We start from the raw sequence: 10,530 nt of genomic DNA on the forward strand, positions 1-10,530 counted from the left end.
GTTGGTTTTTCATATATAGCTTGTATTGTCTTGAGGAACTGTCCTTCTATTTCTATCTTCTCAAGTGTCTTAAACAGGAATTGGTGTTGGATGTTGTCAAATGCTTTTTCAGCATCGATTGATATTATCATGTGGTTCTTATAGTTTTTCCTGTCAATGTGACGAATAATGGGTTAGCTTTCATTCTCATATGCAATTTTTACTATTTTACTCTTAGGTTCCCAGTTACTGATGTATGTAGTGCTTCTTCTTGAAAATGTCTACTAGAAAGTTATTTTTCTGTATTCCATCATTCATTTCTGTTAGCAACTCACATTTTCTTTTCTCACTATAACTGATCTTCCTTCTTTTACAACCTATACTTTGATTTTTCATGGAATTAATTATTCATTTAAATTATTTCAGTGGCTATAGGATTTGATCTGCTAAAGTTTTAGTTCTTTCTAGATTTTAGAAATTTATTAGTTAATATTTTTGCTTTTTTCCCTTTAGCATTTGTAAAAAACTACTATGTAAGTTATTTAAATTTATTGTATAAATTTATTGCAGTTGAAGTATTTGTATATTTCTTTCTTACTAAATGTGCTACTCCCTCTTTTTTGGTTGTACTCATTTTTCACATGTCCAGAAAAAAGAAGTTCTCACAGTAACTGAATATTGCACTTATTTCAGTATTGCTATATGAAACATGTAGAGGGTCCATATAAAGTTCATTGTACTTCCTACACATAACGATAGGTACAATGAGGGAATCAGAGTATAGGCTCTAGAGAGGGTCAATCTTTAACCTTTGGCTGTTTTGTTACTGACAGTTTTATATCTGCGTGTGAAGGTATAAGTTCCTGCCCCCATTTTCAATAATATTGACCAAAGAAGAAATAATAAATCAGGCCAAAAAGATATATTGTGGAACCCTCTGTACAGGCTGTGTGGACAGTCTTTCACTGCTCTAAGGGTGCAGATGCAGGGAAGTTTAGAGTAGACAATTCTATTTTATTGGTTGCTTTATTTTACTGTTATATTTTTGGTGTAGATAATAAATGTATTATTAAAATTAGACAAAATGAAAGATGGTGTTTCTGATTTTCTGTAAATAATAGCTCCAAAATCTTAGCTTTGTAATTGTCAGGCTTTTTGAATCAGCAGTAGAATGAGAATCTGATTCTGTTTGCTGTTGCTTTTTATTTGTCAAAAGCCCAACAAATTTATTCACCTTTTCTAGGAGGCCCATTACTCTCACAATTTTTTTCAGTTATATGAGATACTAAAGATTTTCTCTTTTTCTCTCCTTTTTTGGAATTGTTTTGAATTTAGGTTGATTTAATACTTTTGGTCCAGCCTGCATATAATATTTGTACAAAAATTCATCACTAATAACATAAATATTGTTTCCTCATATGCATAGAAATACTGTTCATTCAGTTTATTTACAAACTCCTCTACCTTATGCTGAGAATCAGTACTTGAGGTAGTTAGTTTATTGTGCCCACCTGGTCGATAAACACATGTGGGGTTAATTGAAGGGTGGAAGGATAAATGGCTCCGTGAGCCTCGCTTTTTTAGTTCTCGGGTCTCTTGCTTTCTGATGGTTGGACCAGGGTGCAGCTGCCTTAGCCAGTTCCCTGCTTTAGCTGGCAAGGGTCACTTCCTACAAGACATCCCTGAGGAGAAGCCATATGGGCCTACCCCGATGAAGCCCTGGGTGCTGGAGCATCCGTGTGGAGACCCCTGCCAGCGCTGAGATGCTAACATGTTCAAGGATTTGGCTTTCCTCCTGCAATTGGCATCATTGCGTGTGTTTTGTGAGATGTACGAGGACTTTGTGGATTGGTATTGGACATATGCGTTAATGGGTTAATGTTGGACTTGAGGGCTTGGGCAGCACTGGGTTGGGATGTTTTCTTGATGTGCACTTACCTTTTATATAAAACTCTCTCTTACAGATGAGTTTCTGTGGATTTGTTTCTCTAAAGTACCCAGACTAACACAGTACTCTTCCTTTAGAATCTTGTAAAAGTGTCAATAAACTTAAAAGATAAAATGCCGGTATGTTCCTTCATCTTTTCAATGGCACACGTGGGCAGGCAAGGCAGGATGAAGATGTCTTCCATGTGAAAAATAATTCATCTGTCACATTAACCCTTATTAACCCATTGGGAACAATTCATTTTGAATTCCTGAAACACTTCTCGAGCTTTTCACATGGTTAAATTTATGATATTTTACATATTTTCAAACAAAAACTTTAGATGATAGCAGGCAAAAAAGCTTGCTCTTAAAAACACTGACCATAGTTCACAAAATAGTTTAAAAGCAGTCTCTGGAAAGATATCAGTAAGATTTCCTAAGAAGAATAGAAATAAGTGTGAAGGAAACAAATGTGCTAGTTGCACAATTATGGTAGTTTCTCCAGATTTTCGGTTACGGTTTGACAGAAGGATTCCATTTAGATTGTGTAAACATGCACGCCCCTCTTATTGAAAACGAGAAAAGTTTTCAAAAGCAGCAGGATAGAGCAGCATCTGTCACTGTTTACATGATGTTTCTATATAGCCCCAGAAAACAGACTGAGGCAAAGAACACCTGTGTTCCTCAGACTCTGTCAACTGTCTCATTGCTTTCATTCAGAGCCATTGCTGCTATTTCCCACCATCCTCAGATCAGATTTACCGTGATTATCGTTGTCATCTTACTGTTGTATACCATTATACGCTCCATCACTAACAAGGGGGTGATTATGACTTCATTCCCACCCCACCCCTTAAGTTTCAACTATTTCTAAAACATAAGTATTTATTATTGCTTCACAAGGAGAAGCATCGGCCTCTATTCAGGAAACTGTACAGGCTTCCGTTGGCTCTGTTGGCATTCCCAGTTATTTTTCTTTAAAACAGAAACAGATGAGCAATGTAGATTCAAATGGGAGAATATTCCTTTCTTATGTGTATATTTTGACGATTGCTCATGCTGACATTGACTATCTGCAGAGAATATCGAGTCCTAATGGAAATGGCAACAATTTATAAAAAGAAAAAGTTAAAATTTCTAGCCTCTAATTTGAGAAGCAGGATGGAATTGTGGAAATGATACTGGATTCAGGCTAAGGGATTTGGGTTCTTTTACTAGCTTTGAGCTTTTATATATTGTAACCTCCTCTCTAGGGGACGGGCAGCAGAGGGGTGGGTGAGGGGAGACGCCGGGCAGTGTAATATAAGATATAATAATAATTTATAAATTGTCAAGGGTGCATGGGGGAGGGGGGAGGATAAAAGGAGGGGGAGGGGGAAAAAAGGAAAATGAACTGATTCCGGGAACCCAAGAGGAAAGCGAATTTTGAGAATAATGAGGGCAACAAATGTATACTTGTGCTTTACACAATTGATCTATGTATTGTGATGAATTGTATGAGCCCCAATAAATTGATTTTAAAAAAAGAACTAAAAAAAATAGTAAGATTGAGTGTTGTGTTCTAACGTTACTCTTATTTTTAAAGTTTTATTATTTTAGCTCAAGTACAATTTCTTGTTTCAAAGCTAGTTTTACTGTTGCGACTGTGTAGTCAGTTTTAATAGGGAAATATGAGCCTTCCTTCTTCTTCCCCCTCCTTCATTAGCAGTGATCTACTTATACATGCTAACTTTCTTTTCTGTATAAAGTTTAAATTTTTAAATCTTTAAAAATGATGGCAAAATATGTAGATTACTTTGGCCAATATTGATATTTTCAAAAGGTTAAGTCTTACCATCTATTTTGTTCAGAACCAGAGCTCCTTAACAAAATGTATAGAACCAGGAAAAACCTAAATTTTAAAACAAATAAATGAAGAGTGGAACCGTAAAAAGAGCTTGGTATTAATACAATGACAGAAACAAACAATGGAAGAAAACTGAGGACACAGAAATAATGAAATCTACCTATGGAAAACGGATTTTTATAAAGTGTCAGAGCCCATTGAATGAGAAAGAGATCATCATCTCTTTAACAAATGATGACGACATATATGAGAAACAATTGAAGAAAACAATGAAACACTACCCACACCTCACATCAAATAACAAAATGAACTCAAAATGGAATTAATAATATAAAGATCAACAAATTAAGTGTAAGGGCAAACTTAGCAACACTGATTTATGACAAGAATAGTCTGTTTGCTAACAACATATTGGAAAAGGGAGTAACCTCTAAAATTCATTTAACATACTTCTAAACCTCAGCAACAAAAGGCAAAAATCCAATTTTTAAAAGTGGCAGAGGATATAAACAGACACCTCATCAAAGAATGTATTCATAGAGCCAAAAAACAAATGAAGAAATACAAGAATTAGCCATTTGGGACATGAAAATCAAATAAAAATGATATATCACCTTACCTCAAAACTAATAACAAAGTTCAAAACATTGAAGAAACACTTGTCGAGAGTGTGGAGAAACTGGAGCGTGTGCATGAGGATCCACTGCTGGTGGACCTGTTAGATGCTACCACCATTGTGGAAAGTCTGGTTCTTTATTGAAATGCTAAAAATAGAAATACCAGATGATCCAGAAATTTCACTACTAGGCTATCTCTTAAAGAACTAAAAACCATGACATAAATGGTGTATGCACACCCAGTCACATCACAGCATCGTTCACCATAGCGAATAGATGGAAACAACTTAAATGGTCATCAACTATACAAGCACACATTGTAATTTTATACAGACTGAACAATAATGGATCTGTAATATACCTATATATAACATGAATGAACCTGGAAGACCTTAAGCTTAGTTAAATAAGCCAATCACAAAATGTTATATAGTAGGTGATCACTATTATAAAAAGTGAAACCAAATGTTTACAAGCTGAACAGTTGTGGGTAGTGTAATGGGAATGTATCAATGAGTGTTCTGACAGATGATATTTCTACTTATGTGTTCGTCCAGGTAGACTAGAGAAACAAATTCATAGACACTCATGTGTATAAGAAATAACTTTATATAAAGGAGCAATTGTCTATCGAGGAAACATCCCATCCCAGTCCACATTAATTCCTTAAGTCTGATATCAAACATTATCTCCGATACCTACCTATAAGCTCCACTTCAGACTCACACAACTTATTTAATGGCACAGAATACAGGAATATCACAGGCCAGTAGGTGGCAAGTCTTGTGGATCCAGTGGTGATGGAAGCATCTCAGTACTGGCGTGGGTCTCCATGTGGCTCCTCCAGCTCCAAGGCTTTGCCTGCCATCAGCATAGCTCTATGTGGCTTGTCAACAGTAATGTCTTACAGGGAGAGCATGTATCTGGCCTCCAGTGAACTATTTATATCTGTTTGTAATTCCCAAATGAGGTCATCAAGTTGTGACCTGATTGACAGGCTAGACTCCACCCCTTCACAAGTTGACAGGAGATAATGTAACTTCCACAACATATAAACTTATAAACTTACATATAAACATATAAACTTACATGTATTGAAAATATAACCATACATCCTGGAAGTGCGGTGGGTTAAGCCTTGGGCTACTAACTACAAGGTTGGTGATTCGAACCCCTTAATTCGTGTGGGGAAGGATGAGGCTGTCTGTTTTTATAAAGACCTACAGTCTCAGAAACCCTCAAAAGCAATTCTATTTTATTCTGTGGGGTTGTTATAAGTCAGAATTGATTTGGTAGCAGCGGGTTAATTTTGGTTTCTATTTTAGAGCATATCCCCATTGTTCTGTCAGTTGGTCAGACTGTCTGGCTTTTGTGTTGCTGTGATGCTGGAAGCTATGTCACTGGTATTTGAAACACCAAAAGAGTAACCGAAAGTGAATAGATTTCAGTAGCACTTCCAGATTAAGAACAGATTATAAAGAAGGAATAGATTGTCCTCTTCAGAGAAATTAGCCTTTGTAAACCACATGGATAGCAACTGAGCACTACCAGTTACTGAAAACCTCATGAAATAGTAGCTGAATAGTTTCAGAAATAATATTAAGATGAGCCCATCAGGTGGGAAAGTACTCAAAATATGACTGAGGAAGAGCTGCTTTCTAAAAGTAGGGTCACCCATAACGCTGTGTATGTAGTAAAACATGCCGAAGTAAAGACTTAAGGCCATTCAGTTGCTGATAGTGCATGACTCAAAATGGGAAGAACCAGCTGCCAGCATCATCAATTAAGAATCAGAACTTGGAATGTATGAAATCTGAACCTAGAAAAATAGGAAAACTTCAAAAATGAAATGGAAGCCACAAAGATCAATGTTTTTGGTTATACTGAGCTGAAAGGAGCTGGTATTGACCATTTTGAGTCAGATAACTATATAGTTTTCTATGCCAGAATGACAAATTTTGGAAGAATGTCGTCACATTCACTGTTACAGACAGTTCAGGATATATTTTGAAGTACAATGCTGTCCGTGTTAGGATCATAACTATTTGTATACAAAAAAAATCTACACAACAATTATTCAAATTTATGCAACAACCGCTAGAGTTAGTGATGCCCAAACTGTCGGATTTTACCAATGCCTTTAATCTAAAATTTATCAAACATGAAATCAGATATACTAATAATTATTAGTAATTGGAATGCAAAGGTTGGGCAAAAAGAGGAGTGGTAGTTGGAAAATGTGGTCTCGGTGATTGAAAAAAAGCTGGATATTACATCATGGAATTTTGCAAGACCCACAACTTGATCCTAGAAAACATCTTTTGTCAACACCAATTGTACTATACATATGATCTTCTCCAGATGAAATACGCACGAATGAAGTTAACTACATTTTGGGGAGCAAGGACGGAGAAGCATAACTTCAGTAGCTCAAGGCAGGTCAGGGGCTGATTTTTAAACAAATCATCAATTGCTCATATGTAAGTTCAGGTTGAAGTTGAAAAAATCCCATGTAATTTAAATTACATGAAAGATAAAATATGATCTTAAACTGGGACTTCATGGTACATGGTGCCAAAGTAGAGTCCCCTGCTTAGAGTTCTCCTTGTGGCTCAGAAGGCAGCTATTAAGGAGAATTTAGTCCAGGAATTTAGACAGCAGGGCATAGATTCTCTGCACTTGAATTGTAGTGCTAGAGAAGAATACTGAAAGTACCATGGACTTACAAAAGAACAAACAAATCTGTCTTACAATAGCACGTCCAGAACATTCCTTGGAGGAAAGGATGGACCGATTTTGTCTCACATATTTTCAAAATGTTATGAGAAGAGACAAGTCCTTGGAGAAGGACCTCATTCGTGGTGAAGTGGAGGAACAGAGAAGAGACAGAACCTTGATTAGATGGAGTGACCTTGTGCTGTATCAATGGCTTGAATTTAAGATCAGTTATAAGGATGGCACAGGAACAGTTGGTGTTTAGTTCTGTGTCACATAGCTATGAGTATGAATTGATTCAAGGTCACGTATCAAGAACAGTCATGCACACTGGGGTGGAGAGGCAAAGTTGTGAAAATATTTTGTTGTTGTTGTTAGGTGCCTATGGGGTGCCAGCCCCCACAATTGAACAGGTCCAAGGGGCGGTTGTGTAATTGAGGGGTAAAGTTAAAGAGACATCAGATAAGATCAAGCATGCAATTGCTCACCTCCCAGATGTCCATGATATCAGCAGCCAGGTCCATGCAGAGAGAGAGAATATATTTCCAATCATGGCTTATACACATTTAGGGGATGTGCAAGCCCCCCTGATTATAGGTAACCACATACGTAACAGGAAGTGGCTGTACAATAGCCATGCGCGTGACAGGTAGGGGACAAACTAGAGGTGCACATGCAATAGGAAGGGGAGGTACAAGGGGGACACATGTGACAAGATGGGTGGACCCTAGATTGAAGATGGCAGCCTAACCTTGACCTTCCTTGAGGTGGCTTGACCTTGTCTTTGCGCATTCCTTCAGGGGAGCAATCTACTATCCTTATCAGCAGGGATTGAGCTGTATTTAGGGTGGGACAGTCTATAGAGTATGATTGTTCTAGATGGCTGATACTCTCAGAGAGTTAACTTTTAAGCAGCTGACCTCCAAGAGTACAGACATTGAATATGGGGGAAGAATCTGAAGAAAAACCTTTCTGTATCCCACAGGTGCCATCGAGTCAGTTTCAACTCATAGTGACCCTGTGCACAACAGAATCTGCCCTGCTCTGCGGCATCCTCACAATCGATCTTATGCCTGAGTCCATTGTTGTAGCTATCGTGTTCACCCACTTCCTTGAGGGTCTTCTTGTTTTTCACTTCCCTATTTTACTAGACATGATATTCTTCTCCAGGGACAGATCTCTCCTGATAACATGTCCAAAATAAACAAATAAAATGAAGTATCTCCCTCCTTGTCTCTAAGGAACATGCTGGCCATACTTCTTCCAAGACTGATTTGTTTGTGGCTTTAGCAGCCCTGGGTATTATCAGCATTCTTCTTGAGAATCAGAATTCAAATGCATCCATTCTTCTCTCTTCCTTTGCAATGACAAATATGCACATGCATATGAGGCAATTGAAAATGCCATGGCTTTGCTCTCAAGATAATATCCTTGGTTTTCAGTACTATAAAGAGGTCTTGCATGGTAGATTTACCTACTGCAATGAGTCTACTGATCTGTTGACTGCTTCTTCCATGATCATTGTATGATATTTCATGGCCAGTTGAAGCTTATTGATTTGGTATTCACCAAGGCTCTGTCACTTAACTTTTAACTTAAATAATAGTATACTTTCATAATTGACAATGAATTCTTAATCGTCTACTATTTAGTTCTATTGAAGGAAAAATAATTGTCTCCCCCATATTAGAGAGATATATGAAGGGCTTCATAAAGTTCACATAAAATTGGAATTAAAAGATAATAGACTCTACCATGAACTTTTAAACCTCTTCATAATACATTTAAGTGAAAGAATGAAAATTAGCTTCTGCCTAGATTCAAGAGGATTTCAACAATAACTAAAGTATTCACAGACAGATTATGTCATTCAACATTACAGCCTTTTTCTAGCAAGGGGTTGTTACTATGGACAGTGTAGGAAAGAGATACGATTTGATATTTGTTAGCATATATAATAGGTTTGAAAATGTCTGTAAGAAATATAGGTGAGGTAATTAGAGTTTATTGTGCCAACCTGGCCAATAAACACATGTAGGGTTAATTGAAAGGCAGAGGGATAAATGGCTCATGAGCCTCGCCTTTGGAGTTCTTGGGTCTCTTGCTTTGTGTTGGTCATAGCAGGGTGCAGCTGCCTTAGTCAGTTCCCTGCTTTTGCTGGCAAGGCTCACTTCATGCAAGACATCCCTGAGGAGAAGCCACATGGACCAACCCTGATGCAGCCCTGGGTGCTGGAGCAGCCGTGTGGAGACCCCTGCCAGCGCTGAGATGCTTACACGTTCACTGATCCAGCTTTCCTCCTGCAGTCGGCATCACTGTATGTGTTTTGTGAGATGGAGGAGGACTTCATGAATTGGTGTCAGACATATGGGCTAATGTTGGACTTGTGGCCTTGGCCAGCAATGGTTTGGGATGCTTTCTTGATGTGCACTTACCCATTATATAAAACTCTCTCATACATCTAAGTGTCTGTGGATATTTTCTCTAAAACACCCAGACTAACACAGTAGTTAACTGATCCCTGAAAATAAACAAGGCACCTTCAGTCTAGGAAGAAGTGAAAAATCTGTCCCAGAATTTTGATGTGTTATTTCAATGAAAGAATCTAATCTCTCCTATCATATATCAAGGCAAAAGTCTATTTTACAAAATAAAGCTTATAATCAATTGGCAGCATGCAAGGTAACAAAAGGAACATTTCACTAATAGCAGAAAAAATGTACTGAGCCTAATGGTATTTTATCATGTGTGAAATTTATATTTTGATATTTATTATGAAGGCATACCTTAGCTTATTGTAATACGCACATACACAAATATTCACATCACTCACCTAATGTAGCTGTCATTTATATGGAGTGTAGTCCCCTTTTGTCCCAGGCAGCATTCTCTAGAGGAGCAAAGCTAGTCAAGTGGATTTGAAAATATAGAGAGGTTTATTTCAAGGAGCTTTCTCACACAGTTGTGTGTGCAAGTTCCGAAGTCATGGGTCAAACTGATGGCTGGAGGTTTTTCTTGACTCACATAGTAGCCGGGACTGAATAACTCAAATTTTCCAGCACAGTAGACAAGCTTCTGACTTGTGAGAGCTGGGAAATCCAAATTCTGCAGGTCATTTATCAGGCTGCTGAATCAAGTCTCAAAAACCTAAGGTCTGTGAATGATAGGAACAGTGCATCGGTATGGAGTGAAAACTTTACTAGAACATTGATCTGTATTGAATTCAGGCCATATTCCCAAAGAAATTTCCTTTCAAATGATTGGCTGCTCACATTAGTCACAAATGGAAGATAACTACATAATATAAATGAAATCACTGACGATCATGACCTAGCCAAGTTGATATATAACCTTATCTTCCAACACTCATTTATCACAAATCCTAGTATGCAGATAAATATAATTCCATACCAGTGTTATCTATTTAGTCTCTCTCTTCTAAAT

Source organism: Echinops telfairi, unplaced genomic scaffold (genome assembly GCF_000313985.2).
Source record: "Echinops telfairi isolate 266 unplaced genomic scaffold, ASM31398v2 ScPeMD7_7475;HRSCAF=8513, whole genome shotgun sequence".
NCBI classification, from domain to species: Eukaryota; Metazoa; Chordata; class Mammalia; order Afrosoricida; family Tenrecidae; genus Echinops; species Echinops telfairi.